This window comes from Rhinoderma darwinii, chromosome 4 (genome assembly GCF_050947455.1).
Source record: "Rhinoderma darwinii isolate aRhiDar2 chromosome 4, aRhiDar2.hap1, whole genome shotgun sequence".
In the NCBI taxonomy this organism is placed as follows: Eukaryota; Metazoa; Chordata; class Amphibia; order Anura; family Rhinodermatidae; genus Rhinoderma; species Rhinoderma darwinii.
Window position 1 is genome coordinate 334,567,088 of NC_134690.1, and position 27,754 is coordinate 334,594,841.

General features: G+C 44.3%; 1 protein-coding gene across 1 annotated transcript in view; it reads right to left on the bottom strand.

Moving 5' to 3' along the window:
- STX11 (syntaxin 11) overlaps nt 1-26,721 on the bottom strand; it is a 93,291-nt gene extending 66,570 nt beyond the window's left edge. Inside the window, exon 1 of the mRNA XM_075862838.1 lies at nt 26,007-26,721. The gene's annotated coding sequence lies outside the window, so the exon portion shown is untranslated. The remainder of the gene's footprint in view (nt 1-26,006) is intronic.
- Between the last annotated feature and the right edge of the window lie 1,033 nt (nt 26,722-27,754).

Consider the following 27,754-nt stretch of genomic DNA (forward strand, 5'->3'; position numbering starts at 1 on the left):
AAGTAATCAATCTTTTACCCTTTCACCTATGACAGCACCCCTGGAGATGTACAATAGAAGTTAATATTTAGGGTAGGACCACAGCTTGTAGTACCTTTCTACCAAAGGCCAAGTCAGAGGCTGTAATCGGTAATACTTAGGCGGTGTTCACATCAGCGCTGTCTTTTCGTTCCGGGGGAAACCCTCAATGGAAATGCAAATGGAAACCATAGCTTCCGTTTGCATCACCATTGACCTTAATGGTGAAGGAAACATTGCTAATGGTTTCCGTTTGTCACCGTCAAAATAACGGAATCCTTTCACAACGACGGAACACCTCAACGGAAAGGCAACGATGTAAACAGGCCCTTAAAGAGGATCTGTCACCAGTTTATCAATTCCCTATCTCCTAACTAATCTAATAGGCTCTTTGCTGCTGAAAACTAGTGTGATTTCTTTTTAAAAAAGGTTTATTTGCAAAATTATGAGCATTTTTCCAAATATGCTAATGTGGCTCTAATAGCCAAATAGGAGGGGACTCTTTCTTTTCACTCTGGGCGGTGTAATGTTTTCTGTATGACGCTGTCCAATCAGCATGCAGCTTCTCCCCCTTCCCTGCCCAGCAACAGTGATCATATAGTATACCGCTTACATTCCCAACTTGCGATATCTCCGGTTGTGTCACAGCTGTCACAACTGCGATCCTGGTGTCATATGAAAGATAAGATTCTCCTCCTTCATATGCCCCTGGAACCGCTGCTCTACGTGGTCCACAGCCCCGAGATATGACTATTTGAAGTGAACCCCCTTTCCTCCAGTTGTAGTTTCAGTGTGTGTGTGTGTGTGTGTGTGTGTGTGTGTGTGTGTGTGTGTGTGTGAAGCAGCTTCATGCTGATTGGACAGCGTCAGAGGCTGTGAGGAAGCTCCACCTCAGGAGAATCGCTGCTGTTACCTCCCACTTGTCTAATAAAGGCTCATTTACATATTTAGAATAATGCTCATAACTTTAAAAAAAAAAAAACTACCTTTATTTGCAAAGTAAATCACACTGTAGTTATCAGCAGCAAAGCGCCTATTAGATTAGTTAGGAGATAGGGAATTGATAAACTGGTGACAGAGTGACCAAGGTTTGAGGAGAGCTCCATGTAGCAGCCTTCCACATCTGATCTAGGGATGATTCTGCTCTCTCGGCCCAGGAAGTGGGCACAGCCCTGGTGGAGTGAGCTCCAAAGAACTCTGGAGACTGGAGATTCTGATTTACATAGGCCATACACTTAGCTTGTTTAATCCATTTAGCTATAGTAGATCTACTGGCTGCCGACCCCTTCAACAGAATAAACAGATTTTTAGAAAGTTCTTAAATTCTTTGTGATCTTTAGCTACTGGACCAGGCATCTACTTACATCTAGGCAGTTAAAAAGGGACAGTCACCAGTTTATCAATTCCCTGATAAAAAAATAATTATTGCACTGTAGTTAAAATCAAATCACAAAGTTATGAGCATTTTTCTGGATATGTAAATGAGCCTTTATTAGGGCCTGTTTACATCACCGTTCATTTCCATACCGGGGTTCCGTCGGAGGAATGCCGCAACGGAAAGTGAAAGCACAGCTTCCGTTTCAGTCACCATTGATCTAAATGGTGACGGAAACATCGCTAATGGTTTCCGTTAGTCACCATTCCGGCAGGTTTCCGGTTTTCCGACGGAATCAATAGCGGAGTCGACTGCGGAGTAACAGCAGTGATTCTCCTGAGGTGGAGCTACCTCACAGCCTCTGACCCCGTCCTATAAGCATCAAGCTGCTTCACACACATTGTGAAACTAAGGCTGGAGGGAAGGGGGATCACTTCAAACAGCCATATCTCGGGCTGGTGGCATATGAAAGAGAAGATTCTAATCTTTTTTGGGATCGCAGTTCTAGATGTGACAACCGGAGATATCGCCAGTCGAATACACAGTCAGGAATGGAAGTTGTATACTATATGATCACACTGTGTTGCTGGGCAGGGAAGGGGAGAAGCTGTATGCTGATTGGACAGCGTCATACAGAAATATTTAGAAAAATAACTTTGCAAATATATTTTTTTTTTAAAACAAATTACACTGTAGTTAGCAGCAGCAAAGTGCCTATTAGATTAGTTCGGACATAGGGAATGGATAAACTGGTGACAGAGTCCTTTTAAATTGCTGCTCCCTCTGATTTTTAGGGGAAATCACAAAAGGAGGGGAAAATAATCTCTTGGTTTAGATGAAATAGCGAGATTACCTTAGAAAGAAAACCTGGTAAGGTTTTTAAGAGGACTCTCCTCCATATACCCTACTATTAGAAGATAAAGGCAGAGAGGGCCTGTATCTCGCTTACTCTACGTGCGCTACGTAATGGATAACAAAAACGTCATTTTGAGTGTCAGCATCTTTAGGGTTATAGAGTCTAGTGGTTAGAACGGTGAGTTTGTCATAGCCTGGCGAACAATATTTAAGTTCCAAGGGGGAACCGAGGATCTAATCTGGGGTTTAAGCCTAGAGGAGGCTGCCAGGAATCTCCTGACCCAGGGGTGTTCCGCAAATCTGAAATTAAAAAAATGGAACTTAATGCGGAAATCTGAACTTTTCGGGTATTCGGCTTGAAGTTTTCATTTAATCCTGCCTGGAGAAAATCTAATATCAAGGCGATATCTGGTTTAGCTGGGGAATCTATGTATATTCCCACAAAGTTAATAAATGCTTTCCAGGCTCTCAGATATATCTCAGAGGCAACCGGTTTCTTGCTTTCTAGCAGAGTGGAAATGACAGACTCTGAGAACCCGCTCTGTCTAAGGATTACCCTTTCAGGTTTCCAGGCTGTCAGATGAAGTTTTGGTATTTCTGGGTGCATGACTGGGCCCTGGTATAGGAGATCTGGTATGGTCAGGAGAATCCAAGGCTGATCTGAGGACATTCTACTTAACGATGGTCTCTTCGGCCAGAAGGGGGCTATTAGTACTGTTGAAGCCCTGTCTTCCCTGATTTTTCTGATCACCCTTGAGAGAAGACATACGGGAGGAAAGGCATAGCCCCTCTCCTGATTCCAACACTGGGAAAATGAATCTATTGCTGTTGGGTAGTCTGTGGGATCCAGGGAGAAGAATTTTTACCTTCCTGTTTTCTCTAGACACAAAACACCCCACTTGTAAAAAAAAATGTCTGATATATTTCTACATTCAGTGACCATTCTGACTGGGACAACCAAGTCTGTCACCTGGTTGTCCCTTCCCTTCAGGTGGACGGCTGAGAGGGTCAACAGATGGTGCTCTGCCAGAGCAAAATATCTGGGAAGATAAATCCATCAGCGGAAATTATCTAGTCCCCCACTGATGATTTATATATGCCACTGTGTGGTGTTGTCTGAATAGATCTTTACATTCTGTCGTAACGAACTCCCCAACCTCAAGGACTTGTATCCGTGGTTCTGTTGAGAGTAGGGGGTTGTTACGCATGCAATGCCCCGCCCTGTTCAACCACCATCGGAGGGACAGCCTGGCTGAGGATGAAATGTGGCGGGATTGATCTAGGGAGAGACTGCTGTAGAGCCCTGGGTCTGAAACGAGCCCACAATACTCTTGGAACGAATGACATCATGAGGCCCAGAACAGACAGCTTTCCTGAAAGAGGTCATATGGATTAACCCCTTAATGACCACCAATACGCCTTTTCACGGCGGTCACTAAGGGGTCTTAGGCTAGGCCGTTGCCTTTTCACGGCGGCCCAGTCTAAGCCCTGCACGGGTGTCCTGTGCAGGCTGGAGCCAGGTCTCGGCTGTCTGATGACAGCCGGGCTCCTGCTCCAACGACCGCGATCAAAGTTTACTTCGAACGCGGCCGTACCACCCGTTAAATGCTGTGGTCAATAGCAACCGCGGCATTTAACTTTCTTACATAGGGAGGGAACTCCCTCTCTCACTCATCGGCAGCCCACAAATGAAATCGCGGGCCTCCGATGGGGTGTCATGGCAGCGGGGGGCCTGATAAAAGCCACCAGGACTGCCCTGGGCCAGAGCCACGGCCTAATAGATGGTCTGTCAGATTTACACTGACAAGCAATAATGCTTTGGTATACTAAAGCATTATAGCAGCGATCTGAACGACGCATAGTAAAAGTTTCCTAGTGGGACTAAAAAAAATAAAAGCATTGTGAAATAAACATTTTTTTTTCCATAAAAAGTTTTTATTTCGTAAATGTGTGAAAAATAAATAAAAGTACTCATATGGTATTGCTGCAACCGTAATGACTCAAACAATAAAGATAATATGTAATTTAAAGAGAACCTTTTACCTCCCCAAACATGTGCAGCGGAGTGCAGCATGTTATAGAAAAGGCTTCACAAACCCTGTCTCACATAAAATTATTTTTCTAACTACCTCAGTTATTTACATATCGGTGCCGTTCTATTTGGCGCCCAACATGTACATAAGCCCCTGAACAGTCAATGGGGAGTTTCTAACTAAAAGGCAAGGGGGCGTGATGTCTCCGCTCTGACACTGTCCAATCAGCTGCGGACAGTGTCAGGACGGCTAGCGGTTTTCTCTCCCACGAGAACACACAAAGACTTGGTGGTTGTGCTTCAAATAGCGTGGGCGCGCACGCACGGCCGTTCGCGCGCACATCGACGGATGCAAGTAGATCTCGTTTCCTTCTCCTCGTCTCTGCTTCTCGTTCTGTGGCGGCGGAAGTGGTGGTGTCGATGTGCGAGCGAACGGCCGTGCGCGCACGCCATCCCGCAGCACAAACACCAAGTCTCTGTGTATTCTCGCGGGAGGGAACACAGCACAACTCCTATCTGTTGAATCAGGGTCAAAGTAATTTGTTCTATCCTGTTGAATTTATGATGGAACATCGTTAGCTATTTTTTTTTTGTTTTTCTATAGTCGCATTCAAAGAGAACTGTATTTATCTTTTCGTCGACATAGCTGCATGAGGACTTGTTTTTTGCAGGATTAGTTGTACTTTTTAATGGCACCGTTTTGTTTTTCACTTTTTTATTTTGAAACTTTAATATACTGGCATATATCTATATGCCAGTACATTAGCCTGTGTACTGCTAGGTATGTCCTAACAACTGCCTGTGTACTAAGTATGCCTGAACAACAGGAAATATGGTCAGACAGCCCTGGGGTCCTTCAATGGACCCGGAGCAGTCTACCCATATATGGTAGGTCCCACGATTGCATCACAGGGATTCCCTGTGACGCGATCCAAAGGGCACCCCGCCCTCTCATTTACCCCTTGAATGCTGCGGACAGGTTTGATCTCCGCATTCAGGGGAATAACGACGGAGATGAGAGGTTTCTCTGATCTCCACTGTTAGAGCGGGGCTGTGGCTTTGTAATAGTCATTGCCCCGCTCCTGACAAGTGCGCGCGGCCAGCAAGAGGTGATGCGGCCGGAGCTGCACTAATGAGCGCCAGGAACTGAAGACAGAACATGGGGGTGTTTTGTAGTGCGCCCATGTTCTCGGTCTTTAGTGCCAGCGCTCGTTCGTGCAGCTCTCGTCGCATCACATCATGCGGACCGCGCGCACACTTGTCAGGACTCAGGGGCGGGGCAATGGCTGTATTACACAGCCGCAGCCCCGCTCTAACTACATTTGTGTGTGTTACCATACTTAGTATCAAAATACATGAAATAACGGTTCCGATGCATCGTGCAACCCTAATATACATACACAGTACTAAGCACTCTATACCATGAAAAAAAAAGTACCACATCCAGGCGGTGAATCAGTGCAGAGATAGCCGGGAATGTCAGAAACAGACTAGCTCACTTCGCTACGTTTTTTTCATATCTTCCACAGAAGTAAATAGGGGTTACAGAAACAGCGTAGCACAGAGAGCACCAGACTGGACAGGGTCAATGGGGGATGTAAAACTTGCAACAAATAGCCAAGTGTTGCGACTTTTGCTGTGGAATCGCAGCCAATCACAGGCTGCAGCGGTCATATAGGCTGCAGCGTCATCCTAGGAGGCCGGACTGCACGACAACGTGGCCGCACCCATCAGAGGGGCATACCCCTTTAATGTATACGTAGGGAGCTTTTCTGGTGTATACAATAAACAAAGGCTGTGACGGATGCCCAAAAGTGTCATTTGTCACTCTTAGACTATTATGGCATCTGTTTTACAGATAACATATGTTAAACAAATTACAGAACAGCCTGTGGGTAACGGACAGCACTATTAGTCATCTGTGACAGACATCAGTCACTTATAGGCTATTATGGCATCCATCACCAAAACGGCTCCCACTTTATTACATTTTTAAATAGAGATATCTATCTATCTATATATATATATATATATATATATAGCTCTCTCTCTCTCTCTCTCTCTCTATCTGACTCTTATCCTACGGACAAGTTTAGCATGTACATTCAGAGATTTAGGAAAAAAACGTGTTGTGGATAGGGCCCAAGATGACAGAGGCATTCACTGTGGCGGTTATCTTTGGCTAGACGAATAAAAAGGGGACGCGCTCAGTGTCATTTTTTTCTAAAACAATAGCACTTCTAATCGCAATTTTACAGATTCTACATATAAAAAACTTTAAGCAACTCTGCAAATACATCGCTTGAATTATCTTGTACTTATCTGGAGTTACATCATGTGTCATAACTCGCTCTTATCCAGGGCTGGGTCGATATTCAGCTGACTTCCTGTTAGCTGTCAGGCTGCATGACCTCACACATACCAACTCCTGTACAGAGCCTGCATCAAGACATGTTTACACCAGATGCTGTATCGTAGTTTGGAAATGGACAATTCCCACATTGCCCTGCATTATAGGATCTCATCTTAGGCCCCTTACTTCCCATTTTTTATTTTATTTTTTTGCAATTTATTTTTTTTACCTTAAAAACATTCAAATATATACATAAAGTATCCCACTAGTGTCAGACTAGGGTTCCTTGGGCCCACCAGAGGAAGTGCTTCTGGGGTCCACACTACACCCACACAGAACAGGTGCACGTCCACTTAATTGAATCATAATCTTTGTTATTATTACACACAGACAGGACTCATCAATAAGGTCGAATATGTTATCTGTGAATCAACCTATAAGAAATAGACCCAGTAGCAAGTGATTAGCACCAAATGTGGTGGTCTTCTGCTGGACCTTTGGTGCCCATTCCCGTATCAGAGGCTGAGCCCACTGGAGGAATGTCTAGTGCTCTATTGAGCCTGTCTGATCTGTATAGTTTTCTGTGGGTGCAACATTTGCCAAAGTGTGTCATTTTGGCATAAGTTTCCGTGGCAAACATCAAGAACTGGTGAATCGGCGACAGAAGGAACGAAGGATAGTCCATCTGGTCCGATCAAATAGCTGAAAAAGTTAATGTTGGCTACGATAGAAAAGTGTCAGAACACAGTGCATCGCGGCTTACTGCATGTAGGGCTGCGTAGCCACAGACAAGTCAAGGTGCCAATGCCCCGGTCCATCTAGAAAGAACCTACAAATCGACATTTGAGTATCAGAACTGGCCATGGAGCAATGGAAGAAGGTGGTCTGATGAATTGCATTCACTCTTGCATCGCTTACCTGGGGAAAAGATGGAACCAAGATGCACTATGGAAAACACAAGCCAGAGGAGGCCGTGATGCTGTGGGAAATATTCTTCAGGGAAACCATGGGGCCTGGCATTCAGGTGGAGGTTACATGTACCACATATCTAAACATTGCTGCAGACCAAGTACACCATTCACGGAAACGGTATTCCTTAATGGCAGTGGCTTCTTCGCAAGATAATGCACCCTGCCACACTGAAAAAAAATTGCTCAGGAACGGTATGAGGGACATTACAAAGAATTCAAAAGGTGTTGACCGTGCCTACTAATTCCCAGATCTCAAATCGGATTTGCTGCTATTGTCTTAGTGACAGATACCACAGGACACCTTCAGAGGTCTTGTGGAGTCCATGCCTTGACAGCTCATACCGGTTTTGGCAGCATGAGGGGGACCTACACAATATTAGGCAGGTAGTTGTAATTGGCATATAGTTTGATCCCTTTTTTGCAGTTTGTTTTATTTTAATAAAGACTACGATTGAAAGTTGGCTTGCGGACTGAAAACTCCATCACCTCCTGGAGAACTTATTCACATGGCTGTATGTGTGATCTGTGAGAGCCATATGCTTTGTGCCAAAACCAGATCCCAGGCAGAAAGCATAAGGTCGGGTTCCCACGGGACGCATACGCTGTGTACAAACCACGCAGCGTATCCGACCTGGAACCCACAATACATTCTATCTGAAAACTGCACCACACTGGCAGCGCTAAAAACCAAATACTTACACACCGTGTTCCGAATTATTATGCACATTGGATTTAAGTGTTATAAACATTTAATTATTAGTTTTTCAATTAAACTCATGGATGGTATTGTGTCTTAGGGCTCTTTGGATCATTGTAATCAATCTCCGACACCTGTGATAATTAGTTTGCCATGTGTGCCTAATCAAAAGAAAACTACTTAAGAAGGACGTTCCACATTATTAAGCAGGCCACAGGTTTCAAGCAACATGGGAAAGAAAAAGGATCTCTCTGCTGCCGAAAAGCGTGAAATAGTGATGATAATGAAAACATTGGATATTTCAAGAAAACTTAAGCGTGATCATCGTACTGTGAAAAGATTTGTGGCTGATTCAGAGCACAGACGGGTTCGTTCAGATAAATGCATAATGAAGGTTTCTGCCAGACAAATTAATAGGATTAGGAGAGCAGCTGCTAAAATGCCATTGCAAAGCAGCAAACAGGTATTTGAAGCCGCTGGTGCCTCTGGAGTCCTGCGAACCTCAAGGTGTAGGATCCTCCAGAGGTTTGCAAGTGTGCATAAAGCTATTATTCGGCCACCCCTAAACAATGCTCACAAGCAGAAATGGTTGCAGTGGGCTCAGAAATACATGAAGACTAATTTTCAAACCATGCTGTTTACTGACTAGTGCCGTGCAACCCTGGATGGTCCAGATGGATGGAGTAGTGGATGGTTGGTGAATGGCCACCATGTCCCAACAAGGCTGTGACGTCAGCAAGGAGGTGGCGGAGTCATGTTTTGGGCTGGACTCATGGGGAGAGAGTGGGTAGGCCCCTTTAGTGTCCCCGACGGTGTGAAAATGACCTCTGCAAAGTACGTAGAGTTTATGACTGACCACTTTCTTCGTGGTACAAAAAGAAGTACCGTGCCTTCCGTAGAAAAATTCATGCATAACAATGCACCATCTCATGCTGCAAAGAATACCTATGTGTCATTGGCTGCTATGGGCATAAAAAGGACAGAAACTCATGGTGTGGCCCCCATGTTCACCTGACCTCAACCCTATTGAGAACCTTTGGAGCATCCTCAAGCAAAATATCTATGAGGGTGGGAGGCAGTTCACATCTAAACAGAAGCTCTGGGAGGTTATTCTGACATCAAGCAGAAACGGTCCAAATATTCACAAATTCAATGGATGAAAGAATTGTGAAGGTGATATCAAAGAAGGGGTCCTATGTTAACATGTAACTTGGCCTGCTAAGATTTTTTTGATTGAAAGAGCTTTTGATCTCGGTTGTGCATAATTTGAAACAGTGCATTTTGAGTTTTTTACTTCTAAAAAAAAAAAAATCTGTTATTAGGAGATTTGTTCAATAAAATTCGCATTATACTCCAACGGTTGATGGCTTGAAGATTATACTGACTGTCATTTGCATCGACTATTTAGGAAAATTAGCGAAAAATAACATTTGCATAATAATTTGGAATGCGGTGTATGTAGGTCGTTGTTATGGCGATGCATCCCTCCATCTCAGTCCGGTCCGGCCTCCCTGGATGACGCTGCAGTCCATATGACCGCTGCAGCCTGTGATTGGCTGCAGCGGCGGTCACAAAGTATGTAACGTCATCCGAGGAGGCCGGTCCTCTGATGTCAGCCATATCCCATGTGACTACCGCTGCGGCCGGTGATTGACTGCAGCGGTCACATGGGATGCTTTATTAGGCCAGGCTGCAGGAAGGAGGAGGGCATTCGGAGTATGATGTATTTTTTTTTTCCGTAGATGCGATTTTTGCGGCGTAATCGCTGTGGAAAACCCCAGCATGTCCCTTAACTTCGGCACCTCAGGTCAATTTATTAACGTTTACGCTGCATTTTCTTCCCACAGCGTGGGCATGAGATTTTCTGAATCTCATCCACGCAGCAGCTACTGTACATGCTGCGGAATTTCCGCACAGAATTCTTTTGCGGAAATTCCGCAATGTTTATGCTACGCTGGAACCCAGCCATTAAGCCTCTCCCAAATCTTTACATGGTCTCCACAAAAACGGACATTAAAATATTCTCAGATTACTTTTTACCCCTTACTGACATTTGTCGTAAGTATGTGTCGCGGAAAGCCAGTGCTTTCCGCAATTTGTCGTATACTGATGACAAATGGATGGCACGGGCGGGTGTATGTTACAGCTGACACCATGCTGTAATGGCGGGGACCGAAGCTAGCTCCGATCCCCGCCATTAACCCCCGAAATGAAGCGGTCAAAAGTGACTGGCTACCAACTAAAATGCAGCAATCGCCACCCCAGCGCCTGTAATAGCAACCGAAGGCCTAATACTGGCCTTCCCAGTCTGCCGGCTACAGAACCCTCCTAGGCACTGCTGTAATGGCAGTGAACGGATGCAGCAATCAAAAGCGACAGATGCAGCAATCAAAAGCGATCGCTGCATCTTCATGGATTGCCCTGTGATGCGATCACAGGGGTGCCGATGGCCTAAATGGCGTCCTGGTCTGCCAAATACGGGAGCCGATTAGGCCCCGCCCAGAGGCAGGGCCTAATTGGCTTGCTGTCAGTGAATGACTGACAGTTCTAATACATTGCACTACACACAGTGCAATGTATTAGAATAGACATCATACAGTTGGACCTTCAAGTCCCCTAGTGGGACTAAAAAAATGTAAAAAAAAAAAGTGGATACAAAAAAATAACGTTTCAAGTAATAAAACCAAATCACCCTTTTTCCCTGATCAAGTCCTTTATTATCTAAAATACAGAAATACACATCTCATATCGCTGCGTCCGTAACGGCCTGAACTATAAAAACATTGTTTATCCCGCGCGGTGAACGCCGTAAAAAAAAGACAAAAAAAACAACCCACACTAAAAAACTATGCCAGAATTGCTGTTTTTTTGGTCACTTTGCCTCCCAAAAAAAAAAAAAAAGGGATTAAAAGCGATCAAAAAGTACCAATAAAAACTACATCTCGTCCCGCAAAAAACCAAACTGCCCTCATTCGACTACATCTATGAAAAATACAATAAGTTAAGGCTCCCATAAGTCAGTAGAAATGCTCCCCTCGGGCCTGCACTACTGCATAGTATTTGTTTCTTGTTTTATGAGGCCATTTATCAAGGCCCTAAAATTAGGGAACAAGGAAGGGTAGAGCCCTAAGTCTGCTGGAAGCGAGGGCTCCCGTATTATACCAGGACAACACTTTCTCAGCAAAATTCTGCAAACCACAAAAGGTGCAGAGTGTGGACCAAAAGGGGAATAAGAAAACGACACCATTTATCAGTGCGACACCGACCTGTGCGTAAAGGATTGCTTCACAGCAAAACACACATCTATGGATTATTTAATTGTTTATTTTTACCCATTAAACCACCTGACTATGCCCCGGATATACGCCAAGATTACATATACCCCCACATTATAAACTCATTTACTAGTAAACTACTACCATGCAAAATCCGCGCTCAAAAAGCAAATGGTGTTGCCGCCCTTCTGAGCTTTATACTCTGCCCAAACGGCAGTTCAGTTCATCGCCATACCCGGGAGGACCCTTTTAACAATTTTTGGGGTGTGTGTCTCAAGCTGCACAACATATTTGCCACTGAAATGTCACATCTAGGGAAAAATTGCAATTTTTACTTTGTACCATCCGCAGCACAAGCATATATGGAATAGACCGGTGGGTCAAAAATGCTCACTACACACCTTAATAAATGCCTTGAGGGGTGTAGTTTCAGAATGGGGTCACTTCTCAGGGGTTTCTTTCATTATTTCACATCAGAGCCTCTGTAATTGTGAACAAATACTTTGTAAGTCGCCAAATTAGGCCTCAATTTCGCATTGGTACCTTTTCACTCCTGAGTCCTGTCAGATGTCCTGGCAACAGATTAGGGCCACATGTAGGGTGTTTCTAAAACCAGGATACACAGCAAAATAATTAGAGAGCTGTCTTTTCATAGTTTCACAAGCTGGGCACCACATATTGACAGATCTATGGAAAAATTGCCATTTTCAATATGCAACATCGAGTGCACACTAATTTTTGGAAAACACCTGCAGGGTTAACATGCTCACTACATCCCTAGGTGAATACCCTGAGGGGGTGTAGTTTCTAAAATGGGGTCACTTCTGGGGTGTTTCCACGGTCTTGGTCCCACAGGGGCTTTGCAAATGCGACATAGCACCCAGAAACCAATCCAAAAGCCAAATGGCACTCATTCCCTTGTGAGCCCTACCATGTGCCTAAATAGCCGTTTACGTCCACATATGGGGTATTGTCGTACTTGAGAGAAATTGCTTTACAAATGTTGGGGTGCTTTGAGCTAAATCTATATTTTATTGTGCAAAAAAAAAAATGTCACTACCCAATTCTAATAAGGTTTATGAAACACCTGTGTGATCAAAATGCTCACTACACCCCTAGATTAATTCCTTGTGGGTGTAGTTTCCAAAATGGGGTCTTTTTGGGGGTGTTTCTTTTGTTTTGTCATCACAAGACCTCTTCAAACCTGACATGGTGCCTAATCTTGGAAATAACTATTGAGTTATGTTCCTCTGGTAAAACCTTCTGTGTTACAGAATAAAATAAAAATTGTATTAAAAAATAATTTCTGCAAAAAAAAAATAAAAAAAAAAAATATGAAATTTGTACATTTTACCTCCACTTTGCTTTAATTCTTGTGAAACGTTTAAAGGGTTAAGAAACTTTCTAAATGCTGTGAGGGTGCAGTTTTTAAAATAGGCTGATTTATGGGGGTTTGTATTGTATGGGCCCCTCAAAGCCACTTCATAACTGAACTGGTCCCTGTAAAAATAGCCTTTTGAAATTTTCTTGAAAACGTGAGAAAGTTCTGCTAAAGTTCTAAGCCTTGTAATGTCCTAGAAAAATAAAAGGATGTTCAAAAAAAACTATGCCAATCTATAGTAGACATACGGGTAATGTTAATTAGCAACTATTTGGTATGGTATAACGGTCTTTTAAGCAGATATATTTAAATTTATAAAAATGCACATTTTTGCAATTTTTCACTAAATTTGAGTTTTGTTTTTTTTAACAATACTTAAAGTATCGACCAAATTTTACCACTAAAAGTCCAATGTGTAACGAGAAAACAATCTCAAAATAGCTTGGATATGTGAAAGCATTCCAATGTGATTACCACTAAAGTGAGACATGTCAAATTTTTAAAATTAGGCTCTGTCAGAAAGGTCAAAAGTTTCAGCAGCGGGAAGAGGTTAAAGCAGATCTGTCAGTCTATGCTGCCCTATGTAAGGGCAGCAGTTTGTGAGGACAGGTCCACTCTATTAGCCCAAATAACACAATAAAAAAAACAAAAAAAAAAAACATTGTGCCATTTGGCCAATAGGAGCGATCAAAGAATCCAGTCCACTCAGTAACAAGTGCTGTATTCATGAGGGGACCCCCACCTATTGCTGGAAGGAAGGAGCCATGGCACACTGCAATTCCCTTCTGATTTTTTCCTACACTGTGACACTTAGTCACGGCACCGTACAGGTGCTGAAACTCAGACAGATTTGCAGTTCTCTGCATCAGAGGATCAGCGTTGCGCTGTACAGAGGAAATGCAGAACGGTCTTAAATTCATCCCCATTGTTTTTGTGATTGGCAGTCCCAGCGTGTGGACCCTGAAAGTGATAACATATCCTAGTAATATGCCATTACTTTATTATTTTGGAAAACCCATTAGGGCTGATTCAGACGAATGTGGCGTTTTTGCGCACGCAAAACACGCGGCGTTTTGCCTGCGCAAAAGCCACCTGCTCCGTGAGGCAGCATCATATGCATCATATGCTTTTTGCGCAGCCGACATCATTATGACACGCCATTTGGAGGTTTGTAAACAGAAAAGCACGTGGTGCTTTTCTGTTTACATTCATCCTTTTGACAGCTATTGCGCGAAACAGGCAGTTCACACGGAAGTGCTTCCGTGCGGCATTCGTGGTTTTCACGCACCCATTGACTTCACGCACCTATTGAACATGTAGCGCTTTTTACGCAGCGGACAAATGCTGCGCAAAAAGCACGAACTGTCTGTACTGCCCCATAGACTTCTATTGGTCTATGCGAGCCGCGTGAAAACCACGCGGCCTGCACGGACGCAATTCACGTTCGTGTGAATCCGCCCTTAGGCTGGTTTCAGATAGAGTTTACTTGTGTTTTTTACATTTAAAATCTATGGTAAAATAGGAGAAAGAAAAACCCAGCAGGTTCAAGGTACTGCGTATTTTTTTCCATAGGACTTTAAAGACGGCAGAAAAAAAAAATGACGTACAAAATTACACTAAAAGAACTCTACCGAAAACATCCTTTTTACATGCATTTTAAAACACAGAAAAAGAATAACAAAAAGCGTGTGTGAAGAGGCCCATTGTAACGTCTATGTCCGCGGTCTGTCGTTCTAACTTACCCCTTGATGACCGCGGCCATGGACGTCCTGCTGCTGTACTGCGTCGTCCCCCTGTGAGGCGCCGGCATTCACTTCCGGGTATCGAGCCGGTCTCCCGGAAAATCATCAACAACTCATGAATTCCTGGACTATAAGAGGTTCACCGCCCTTCTTATCTTTGTTTGAGCGTTGTTGTTGTTTCCCTTAGGGTATGTTCACGCGCAGTGACCAAAAACGTCTGAAAATACGGAGCCGTTTTCAAGGGAAAACAGCTCCTGATTTTCAGACGTTTTTTGAGCAACTCGCGTTTTTCCGGCCGTTTTTCATAGAGTAAGAGAAAACGGCTCCAAAAACGTTCCAAGAAGTGTCCTGCACTTCTTTTGACGAGGCAGTAATTTTACGCGCCATATTTTGACAGCGACGTGTAAAATGACAGGTCGTCGGCACAGTACATCGGCAAACCCATTGAAAGTAATGGGCAGATGTTTGCCGATGTATTGGAACCGTCTTTTCAGGCGTAATTCGAGGCGTAAAACGCCTCCATTACGCCTGAAAATAGGTTGTGTGAACCCAGCCTTAGTCTGTCTTGCACATGGTCTCCTAAGTGTCTTCTATCCTCCCAGTGTTTCCCATGCCATCTGTACCATCCTGGTCTACTGCGGTGCTGAGCTGTTGTCGTGTTGTGCTACATCTCCACGCCTGTTCTACTACTCTACGCCTGACGTCTACCTGCTGCCTGGTCACAGCCGAGCCTGCCTTGCTACGGTCTACACTGCTTCAGGTACCCTTTTCTGGACTATAGACTCTGTACCATACCTGTATGGCCAGCTGCCATCCCGGTACAGCCCAGTGTGTCCACACCCGCCTCGTGACACCCTTCACATTTAAAGAATTGCGTAAAAAAACAAAACAAAAACATTTATATTAATATATATACACACACACACACGTCCTTCTCAATTTATTCGATCAAAAAGTTTAATTTATTTCAGTAATTCAAAAGGTGAAACATATTATATAGATTCATTACACACAGAGTGATCTATTTCCAGCATCTTTTTTTCTTTTAATGTTGATTATGGTAACAGTTAATGAAAACCCCAAATTTTGTATCTCATAAAATTAGATTATATAAGCCCAATTTAAAAAAATGATTTTTAATACCGAAATTTAGGCCTACTGAAAAGTATGTACAGTATCTGCACTCAATACTTGGTCGGGGCTCCTTTTGCATGAATCACTGCATCAATGCGGAGTGGCATGGAGGCGATCAGCTTGTGGCACTGCTGAGGTGTTATGGAAGCCCAGGTTGCTTTGATAGCGGCCTTCAGCTCATCTGCATTGTTGGGTCTGGTGTCTCATATTTCTCTTGACAATACCCCATAGATTCTCTATGGGGTTTAGGTCAGGCGAGTTTGCTGGCCAATCAAGCGCAGTGATACTGTGGTTATTAAACCAGGTATTGGTACTTTTGGCAGGGTGGGCAGGTGACAAGTCTTGCTGGAAAATGAAATCAGCATCTCCATAAAGCTTGTCAGCAGGGGGAAGCATGAAGTGCTCTAAAATTTCCCGGTAGACGGCTGCGCTGACTCTGGACTTGATATAACACAGTGGACCAACACCAGCAGATTACATGGCCCCCAAACCATCACTGACTGGAAACTTCAGAATGAAGAGAAAAAAAAAAAAGAATGAAGAGAAAAAAACCACGGCGCCACTTGGTATGGATCAAAGACGATGAGGTAAGAATAGGAGGAAATATGTATGCTCACCGTGTGGTTTAAAAGAGTTCAGCGTCGGGGTCCATGGGGTAGCTGCTGCCAGATCCGGGCCGGTCGCCTAGGAGACCGCTTGAGTACGAGAGATGCAGATAAAGCAAAGGATCTATAATGGCGCTGCTGCTTGTTTGTGGACAAAGTAAGTATCCTGAGGTCAAGTATAGAGTTTTGTAAAAAACTGTTTATTCGCAACGCGTTTCAGCAGTTCGGTGCTGAAACGCGTTGCGAATAAACAGTTTTTTACAAAACTCTATACTTGACCTCAGGATACTTACTTTGTCCACAAACAAGCAGCAGCGCCATTATAGATCCTTTGCTTTATCTGCATCTCTCTGACTGGAAACTTCACACTGGACCGCAACAACTTGGATTGATGCCTCTCCACTCTTCCTCCAGACTCTGGGACCTTGATTTCCCAATGAAATGTGTCATCTGAAAACAGGACCACTGAGCAACAGACCAGTCCATGCACACTTCCATCCCCGTTTTCACGGATCCGTGTGTCCGTGATTGGATCAGTGTGGTTCCCGGGTGAACACTTCCGTGCGCCACGCATGGTACTTACTGTCCAGCGGTAGTCACTGTCCAGGGTGCTGAAAGTTACTGCCGATCAGTGCAGCCCCTACTCTCCATCCAGCACCGATCGTAACTCTTTCAGCACCCTGGACAGTGACTACCGCTCGACAGCGAGTATCATGCACGGCGCTCACAACATAGATTTCTAATGTTTCCTTCAAAAACCTCAACTCAGAAAAAAAAAGTTTATACTTACCCAGAACTCCCTGCTTCTTCCTCCAGTCCAGCCTCCTGGGATGACGTTTCATCCCATGTGACCACTGCAGCCAATCACAGGCTGCAGTGGTCACATGGACTGCCGCGTCATCCGGGGAGGTCGGACTGGATGTCAAAAGAGGGACGCGTCTATCGCTGTGGATGCTCTGCCCGAAAGGGCTGCCCCTTCTCTCTATCCAGCACTGATCGCCAGCCTCTTCTCTCTATCCAGCACTGATAGAGAGAAGAGGCTGCCGATCAGAGCTGGATAGAGAAGGGGCTGCTGATTAGTGCAGTGCAATATCTCTCACTCCGTGTAATTCTGCCCGTCCGGCCGTTGCTAGGCAACAGCTGCATTACACACGGATGCCTTCAGTTTTTTTGACGGACCCATTGACTTGTATGGGCCCCACGGTAACGGAATTTTGGACCAAAGTAGGACATGCTCTACGTTTGTTGGAACAGAACCGTCAAAAAAACTGAAGTGTGCATGGCCCCATTGAAATGAATGGGTCAGGGTGCTAGCCGTCAAAAAAAAACGGCCAGCACCCTGAAGGAAAAAACCAAAGTGGGCATGGGGCCTTAGGAAACCTTTGCAGGTGTTGTGTTGATTAGCTGATTAGAGTGTGACACCATGAGTCTACAATCTTCAACTTTTACCTAATATTAAAATTTTCTGAGAGACTAAATTTTGGGTTTTCATTAAAAGATGCTGTAAATAGATCAGTGTGTGTAATGAATCTATATAATATAAGAGTTTCATAATACAGCATGCAATAGAGCAAAAAATAAAAGAAGAAATGTGTGGGTCTGATGGCACACTGAGATACAGTATGGGCTAGTAGTAAACTATGAAAGCAGTATTATGGATGCGTAGAACAAAGCATTAAAGCCTAAATAAAGCGCTCCAACTGAGATAGGACCTCTTTAAGAATCTTCTTTGCCATAATCCTCATTTCGATATGAAAGCATTTCCCAACTCCATTGTGAAAACACCCAGAGTACAGTGAAGGTTTCTAAACAGGTTATGGTTTGTTTCTTCACAGAAACGCCTCTTGTAACAAGTTCTCACATGTACCACAGAGAAGTAAATCAGCTTGTGAAACCACCATCTACACTGCTGTATGCCGATGAGAATATTTTAAATTACAATGGAAAAAAAAAAAAAAAAGCACAGGGCGCTATAAATGTCAATTTCCTGACACATAGGCCTGACACTCACTCAGAAGTTTAGTCAGCAGGTTATGAATGAGTATCAACGGCAGGCTGAAAACTGCTCTCAGAATTTCCAAGTGTGGTTTTGGATTGAGATAGGCCTCGTCCACACATAGCAGAATTTCTGCGTATTTTCTGTCCGGAATTGGACAGAAAATACAGTAGCAGCAAAGTGGGTGAGATTTAACAAATCTCAACCACACGCTGTGTAAATATTCAAAGCAGAAATTGGGAAAAACGCCACAAAATAAACACCATTTTCTGCAGTCAAAAACGCAGGAAATGGTGTGTTTTTGCCGCAGCAGAAAACCTGCTACTTTCAATGGAATTGCTGCAGAAATTTTCTGCAGCAATTCCGTTACGTGTGGACAAGCCCATACAGTAGATAGAACAAAATGTAGCAGTTCTCACATTAAATCAGAGCTTCCGAATCACAGAAGACCTCTCACTAAACATCAACAAGCTGCCTGTAATCTGGTCATCATGTGCTTCACAAATGTGAAAAGATTCCCCAGCCGATCACTTAAAGGGGTTTTCCAGCTTCTGACAACTGATGACCTATCCACCGGATAGGTCATCAGTACATGATCTGTGCAGGTCAGACACCCAGACCCTGCACAGGTCAGCTGGTCCGGTGCCTCTGTGCACCGGACCAGTGGCTGAGTGGAAGTACTGCAGTGAATAGGAGCAGACCTGCAGTTCTGCAGCACGGCCGCTATGCTATGTACGGAGCCAACTGCTTCCGGGCTCCGTACATAGCATTATGTGCCACAACACTCCTGGGGCCAACGAAGCGGCTTATCACTGCGGGGTCTGGGTGTCAGACCCGCATCAATGATATACTGATGACCTATCCAGTGGATAGGTCATCAGAAGGTGGACAACCCCTTTAAGTAGAAGTAAACTATGGCTATACTCCCTATGGCCTCTAAAAAATTCAGATCCCATGAAAGCAGTACTTTATTTTCTTTCAACCAGTGTACAACTCTGATTGACAGGTCTCCTGATTTAGAACATTATCCTGCCAATGCAGTTTTTAGGATTTTCCATTGTGGACTTAGAAGTCGTGTGTAAGCCTTAGAGGTATGTTCACACGCAGAGTCAAAAACATCTCAAATTCCGGAGCTAGTTTCAAGTATTTTGTGCCACTCGCAATTTTCGCAGCATTTTTCGCTGCGTTTTTTTACAATCTATGGAAAACGGCTCCAAAAACGTCCCAAGAAGTGTCCTGCACTACTTTTTCGCGGCCGTTTTTTTACGCGTAAAAAAAACAAACACTGCGAAAAACGCTTCGTCGGAACAGAACGCCGTTTTCCCATTGAAATCAATGGGCAGAGGACATTCAAAAATACATACATTTTAGCCATGTTAGCTTGTCAAAAAGCATCAATTTCTAAGGCTAAGTTCACACAACCTATTTTCAGACGTAAACGAGGCGTATTATGCCTCGTTTTACGTCTGAAAATAGGGCTATAATACGTCGGCAAACATCTGCCCATTCATCTGAATGGGTTTGCCGACGAACTGTGCAGACGACCTGTCATTTACGCGTCGTCATTTGACAGCTGTTAAACGACGACGCGTAAAAATACAGCCTCGGCAAAAGAAGTGCAGGACACTTCTTTCAGACGTAATTCGAGCCGTTCTTCATTGAACTCAATGAAGCACAGCTCAAAATTTACGGCTGTCAGAGAAGCCTCGCAAAATGCGAGGAGCATTTACGTCTGAAACGAGGCAGCCGTTTTCTCCTGAAAACAGTCTGTCTTTTCAGACGTAAAAGCCTGCTACCGTGTGCACATACCCGAAGAGTCTAATAAGGGTGAAGCCCGATTCATATCTACAGTGGAAGCCCGGTTAGCTATTGCGCTATGGTTTCTGGTAAATCCACAGACACCCAGCTGGAAACCCAAAAGAACCCATTCAAATAAATGGGTTCTTGTCGGGCGCCGGTTTTCTCAACTGTTCAACGGAACCTGCGTTTCTGGCATTTTCATTGTTCGGCATTCTGCTATTCTAGAGGTGCAAAACGCAGATGTGAACATAGGCTTAGGTCAGTGCCAACAGGAGTTTTCACTTATTATTGGACTCCAGTTCACGTGGAATGCAATATTTACATATCATGCTACACTTTGGGCCTTCAATTAGTACTTTGGAAAGCTGTTTAAAGAGAACCTTTCACCTGCCCATACATGTGCAGCATGTAATGGGCAGGGCTGCACAAACCCTGGGGCACTTTACATTTTTTTCCTACCCGCCTCCGTTACTTAGATATCGGTGCCGTTATATTTGGCGCCCGATATTTAAATAACCCCCTGAACGGTCAATGGGGCATGTAATGGCATGGGGGTGTTACTATGGCTGGGACACTGTCCAATCAGATACGGACAGTGTCACAACAAGAGCAGGAGAGAGGAGAGCGTGTGCATGCAGCTCGGAGTTGTGCGCGCGCGCAGACACACACACTCGCTTTCCAGCATTTGGCAGACAAGAACAAGACTGTGTGATCTCTCTCGCGAGAGATCACACATTCTTGTTCAGCTAAAGAGTGAGAGCATGCATGCTTGCACAGCTCCGAGATCAATGGCAGGAGCACAGCTGTTATACACAGCCTGGCCCCTGCCGCAATCGAAGTGCGCTCCGATTCCGGCAGTTTAACCCATTATATGCCGCTGTCAAAAGAGACAGTGACATCTAATGTGTTTGACAGAGGGAGGGAGCTCCCTCTGTCACCCCATCGGTGCCCCCGCAAAGAAATTGCGGATCGCCGTCGGGTTTCCATGGCAGCCGGGGGGCTAACAAAGACCCCCAGGTCTGCCTTCAGCATCTGCCTGTTAGGCCATGCCAAAGGCATGGCCTAATAGATTGCCTGTCAGTTTTACACTGTCAGGCAATAATGCTTTGATATACTAAGTGTGATTAGCAGATCGCATAGTGAAGTCCCCTGGTTGGACTTAAAAAAAAAAAAAAATATATGTAAAAGCAGTTAAAGAGGCTCTGTCACCAGATTCTCAAATCCCTATCTCCTATTGCATGTGATCGGCGCTGCAATGTAGATAACAGTAACGCGTTTTGTTTTTTAAAACGTTCATTTTTGGCCAAGTTATGAGCTATTTTATATATATATGCAAATGAGGTTTGAAATGGACAACTGGGCGTTTTTTTTTCGTTATGTCCAACTCGTGTTTTTAACTGGGCGTGTTTACGTGTATGACGCTGACCAATCAGTGACCAGTCAGCGTCATACACTCATCTCCATTGATTTACACAGCAGCGATGTGCAGCCACATAAACAGAGATTAACGTTAATCAAGTGTCCTGATAATGAATACACATGATCATCCAGCCTGGACGTCATGTGTATTCAGAATCCTGACACTTCTGACTCTTTTCTGTGAGATTTCCAGCAAGTGAAACTAAATCTCGTTTACCTCCGTAATCTCACGAGATTTTGTCCAAAAAAAAAAAAAAAAAACAACGGCAAAATGCTCTCTTTTCTCCCATTCCCCCCATAAAAATTTTTTTTATAAAAGTTAATCTATAAATCCTATGTACTCCAAAATAGTACTAATGAAAGCTACACCTTGGCCCGCAAAAATCAAGCCCACATACGGCTACATTGACGGAAAAATAAAAAAGTTACGACTCTTGGAATGCGGCGATGCAAAAACAAGTAATTTTTTTCTAAAAGGGTTTTTATTGTGCAAACGGAGGAAAACATAAAACCTTTACATATTTGGTATCCCCGTAATCGTGCCGACCCATAGAATAAAGCTTATATATAAATTTGCGCCGTTTACTATGCAGCCTAAATAACAACGTGAAAATCAATGCTGGAATAGATGCTTATTTTCAATTCTCTCTTAAAATAAAGTTAATCGATATATTATAAGCATCTAAAAATGGTGCAAATACAAAATACAACTCGTCCCGCAAAAAACAAGGCCTTATACGGCTATGTCGACGGAATAAAAAAAAAAAAGTTACAACTCATGGAATGCGACCTTGAAAAAACAAAAAAAAACCCTTGGTCATTAACGCGCAAAATGGCCTGGTCATTAAGGGGGTTAAACACAAAATCTTGACGGGCCGCGGAGTGTCATCCGCAATTCACGGACCATGCACATACTGATTTCAGTGAGCTCAGACCGCAAAAAAAAAAATAGGACATGTCATTATACGGTCTGGACAATACACGGAAACCATGGTCCTGTGCATTGACCCATAGGTTAACAAGTGTTTTATATTATCCGCAATTGTGCACAGTATTTGGCCGCAAACGCACGGTCGTATGTATGAGGCCTAAGGCCACTTTCACACTGCGTATTTTGGTGAAAATATGTAAAAAAAAAAAACAAAAAAAAAAACCAGGAGTTGGTATTTGACTGCTGACAAACTATACTAATCGAGTCATAATTTATGGAGCAATTTATTGAGTTTATAAAAATTAACAGGCCCAAAATAGAGAGACATTGGGGCACATTTCTGAAGACTGGCATTCTGCAGAGTGACGCACCAGTCTTAAAGGGGTTTTCCGATACCTATAATCATTTTTTAACCTTGCACCTATGATTATTTTCTATATTAAAAAAAAAACTAAAAAAAAAACACGAACATTCATTTTTACAATTTTTTATTTTCTTTTAGACGAAATTCACACAAACGTGTGCGTTTTGCGCTTGTGGCAGTTCCATGTGGCATCAGTGCTTGGCTGAATGTTTTTCACGCATATGCCATCCTTATGACACGCGGTTTCGATGCTTAGAAACTGCAATGAATGTGGTGCTTTTTTTTTTTTTCCTTCACTTATTTAACTGTAGCACGAATCACGCACGAAACACGGAAGTGCTTCCGTGTGCTGTGCGCGATTTTCACGCACCCATTGACTTCAATGGGTGCGTGGTTCGCAAAACATAGGACATGTCGTGGGTTTTACGCAGCGGACACACGCTGCATGAAAATCACAGACTGTCTGAACAGCCCCATTGAGTTACATAGGTCCGTGCGACGAGCGTGATTTTCACACGTTCGTGTAAATAAGGCCTTAGCATTAGGGGATGTGCACACGCGGAGTCAAAAAGGTCTGAAAATACGGAGCCGTATTCGGAGAAAACAGCCTCTGATTTTCAGGCATTTCTGAAGCTTCTTTTAATTTTGAGCTTTTTTTGAGGCGTTTTCATAGTGTTCAATGGAAAATCAGCTCCAAAAAAAAGTCTCAAGAAGTGACATGCTACTTTTTACGGAGTGTCTTTTTACGCTCCGTTTTTTAAAACAGCGGCGTAAAAAGATTGTCATATGAACTAAATGCTGTTTTTCCCCATTGATTTCACTGAGCAGATGTTTGTAGGCGTTCAGCTTCAGTTTTTTCAGGCGTTTTTCGAGGTGTAAACGCCCCGAAATACGCCTGAAAACACTGTGTGTGAACATACCCTAACTCTTTTACAGTCAGAGGTTCATTTACCTCTGTGTGTTTCTACCGGTCATTCTGCTCCCGGCATGCACCGCTTGTCCCCCAGCATGCCATGCGCTGGGAGCAGGGACTAAACATTAACTAGGGGCTGTGCATGCGCAATATATTGTCATTTAGTGCGCACGCGTGATTCAAATACATATTTTTCTAACTGCGCATGCGCTGGCTTAGGCTGCGTTGCTTTCCATTGAGGGGTTCAGTCGGAGCTTTGTGTCGGGGGAACCCCTCAACGGAAAGGCAAACGGAAGCCTTAACTTCCGTTTGCATTACCATTTATCTCAATGGTGACGAAAACTTTGCTAATGGTTTCCATTTGTCACCGTTGTGAAAGGATTCCATTATTATGACGGAATAAGTAGTTCATTCTATTGATTCTGTCAAAACAACGGTGACAAACGGAAACCATTAGTAAAGTTTCCGTCACCGTTGAGATCAATGGTGATGCAAACAGAAGCTAAGGTTTCCGTATGTCTTTACGTTGAGGGGTTCCCCCAACGAAGAGCTCCGTCAGAACTCCTCATTGGAAAGAGAACGCTGATGTGAACAGGCCCCTACTAGAGACATTCAGCATACTACAAGAACGTCACTGATAACACGCTATTCGTGGGGGAAGACCGGAAATGAGGCACATAGACCGGGCGGCACATCAGCGGAAGAGAAAACTTGAGATGTTTGCAGAGTAATGTGACACTACTCGCGAATAGAAGACATCAAAATTTTTGCATCGATAAGTATATTAGAAAGTTAGCTTAATACATTTGTAAAACTTTGTTACAAGACTTTTTAAATAAAGGTAGAAAACCCCCTTTAAAAGGGGTTGTCAGTTTTCTGAAAAATGAGGACCTATCCGCTGGATATGTCATTGGTATATGATTGGTGCGTGTCCAACATCCGGACCATTTCGCAACTCCGGCTGCCTCCGTACACAGAATGTTTGGAACGGGATGCAGTAGTTGGAGCCGAAATCAAATGGCACCGACCACTGTCTAGCAGCCGTTCGACGGAACTGCAGCTCTGCTGCCATTCTTTGACCGGAGCCATCTGCTTGCGGCAACATCGTCTAGCACCCAGAGGCAGTCGGAGTGCCGGATCGGTGCGGGTGTCAGACACGTAGAGACAAACTGATGTCCTATCCAGTGGATAGGTCATCGGTTTTCAGAGAGTGGAGAACCCCTTTAAGCGTACGTTCTCAAACGTTACCTGTTGGGAATAGTGTCACTACTATACCCTACGTTATCCAGAAAAGCAGCAGTACACTTTACTAAGGCTTCGCTCAAATCTGCATTGGGGGTCCTGTTCTGATGTTCCGTCTGAGCTTTTCGTCAGAACGGGACCCTGAACAGAAACCAGACGTTTCGGTTTCCATCACCATTGATTTCAATGGTGACAGATCCAGTGCACATGGTTTCCTTTTGCCTCTGTTGTGCACAGGATCCATAGTTTTGCCAGAAGCAATAGCGTAGTCAACTACGCTATTGCTACCGGCAAAACGACGGGTCCGGCGCACAACAGAGACAAACCATGGCACTGGATCCGTCACCATTGAAATCGTCTGGTTTCCATTTGTGTATGTTCAGGGTCCCGTTCTGACATTCCGCAACGCAGATGTGAACAAAGCCCAAATCAGTCGCTTTTACAGAGGCAAACTAGAATTGTTGCCTTTGTCAGAAAACATGGAATTTGAGTTGCATTGATAGATTCCCTCATTTTGTTAGAAAGTACAAAGCAAATAGGTGAGGCCTTGTTCACCCCCAGGCCACCAACAACAATAGTAGTGCCTCATCACTATCACAAAAAGAAAAACAAATGCACATAGTTCAGAGTTTGCTGTAAAAATTCGTTATTTGTTTGAAGGGGAAAAGAAAAAACAAATGTTTGGTCTCATTTATAGAAGCCAAGCGCAGAGAAAAAGTGGAGCCGTTGTTTCTTGCAACCAATTAGAGCTCTTCTTTCATTGTCTTAACTTGTACTGGAAACATAAAAGCTGCTGTTTGATTGGTTGCTCAGCGTCACAGAAGTGAATATACGGCAGATAACATAACCATTGGAGTCGGCTACCGCCCGCAACACAGTCCCAGCATTGCTGCATGGACTCACCTCAGGTAGTTGGGACTGCAATCTCTCGGTCCGGATGAGAAATAAGTGAGAATGAAGAAGAAACGCTGTACACCGGTCATTTCCCGGGAGGCACCATGTCTCTATATCCCTTATGCTGCCTAATGACAGTAGTCGTGATCTTCCTTTGTCAGTAGCTTTACAGCTTAGGCGTCTCTACACACAGGTGGAGGGAGTGACGAGGGGAAGCGGCGAGTGTCAGATATACTCCGCATCTGAGAGGAGGTGTTTCCATCACATGGCTGCGGCTTGTTCACAGTGCATTCCCCTCCTGTGATTCCGGTCTGCGTTATGTGTACTGTATGTTATCTACTGCGGCTGTCGATGTGGGGCAAGTCACTGTGATTCCATGTGTTGTAGGTACAGGCTGTTACTCCTGCTGGATCCGTACTGTGTGTCAGAGGTGAATAAGCGCGGGAATGTAGTCCCTTGTCAGTGTGAACCTATGGCCTGCAGTGATTTTATTACACTACAGGTGCTGAGGTAAAACAAGCGCGTCTACTGCTAGAGCTATCACTAGAGATTGGTTTGCTGTTTGGGGAACATTTTTCATGGGTTCTCCATGGTAAGAAGGTTGGGACTCGGAGTCCTCATTTACTGTCTGTTCTGCCTCCCTCCCACCTATTAACAGTACGCTGAGCTATGGGGAACTGACACAGTGGAAACTCCTATGAGCGGAGCTGTGCATCCTTCACTTAGTAGCGTAGGTGCTTGTCATTTACTAGAAAGGGAATAGAACCGCAGAGGGGCACATTTATCACAAGCGGTAATGGCAGTTTTTTGGTGGAACTGCATTGAAAACCATGGTGTTCAGCAGAGACGCCTCTATCGGGATCCCTGACCCTACTTACGACATTCCTATAATTACGGTAAACCACAATTTTTACACATTGCTACGTCATTCTTGACTTAAATGAATAAGGAAAATGAGAGACACCTTGGAAAGGATATGTGGTGGTCCAAGAAAGTCGTATAAAATATATGGCCAGGGCTATACGACGACTTTGGCCACGATGAAACCGATAGAGTAGGGACCCACTTTGAAAGAGGTCGCCGTGAAGTGGCAAGTGTGCTTATACAGTTTGATCGAAATGTTAACAAAGAACCTCCTGTTCATGGCTACAAATTATGCCTAGCGCCTCAGATCAACGTGTATATATTGTGGATGTGCGGTCCATGTCTAGTTTCTCACTATGCTGATATTGTATATTCTATCTGCCTCCATTTTTTACTTGGCACCAGCACTCCACACATTTGACCCAGCTAATTTTAATTTAGGAATGACCTCATAAGTGTTTCTGCTCTTACTTGTGCTCTCAGTTGGCCCCTAGGAGCGCATGGTAAGGTGCACTGGCGTAGCTATAGGGGTCGCAGCGGTCGCAATTGCGACCGGGCCCCGAAGCCAGGGGGGCCCACGGCCCCCCGCACCACATCAATAAAAAGTTACTATAGTAACTCGGGCCGCGGGCCCTTGTTACTATAGTAACATACTTTACTTACCTTCCTGGTTCCGGATCGCAGCGGAGGTCCTGACGTCAAGCGCTGTGCGCAGCGCATGACGTCACAGCGCTATGCCGCCGCGCACAGCATCGAGACGACAGAACTCCCGCCGCGGCCGAAGAGGAAGGTAAGATTAGCCCTGACTGGCGGGGTCTGACTCCCGGGACCCGCCAATCAGCTGTTTTGAAGGGGCCGCAGCACTCCTACGAGTGCTGCTCCCCTTCATTCCG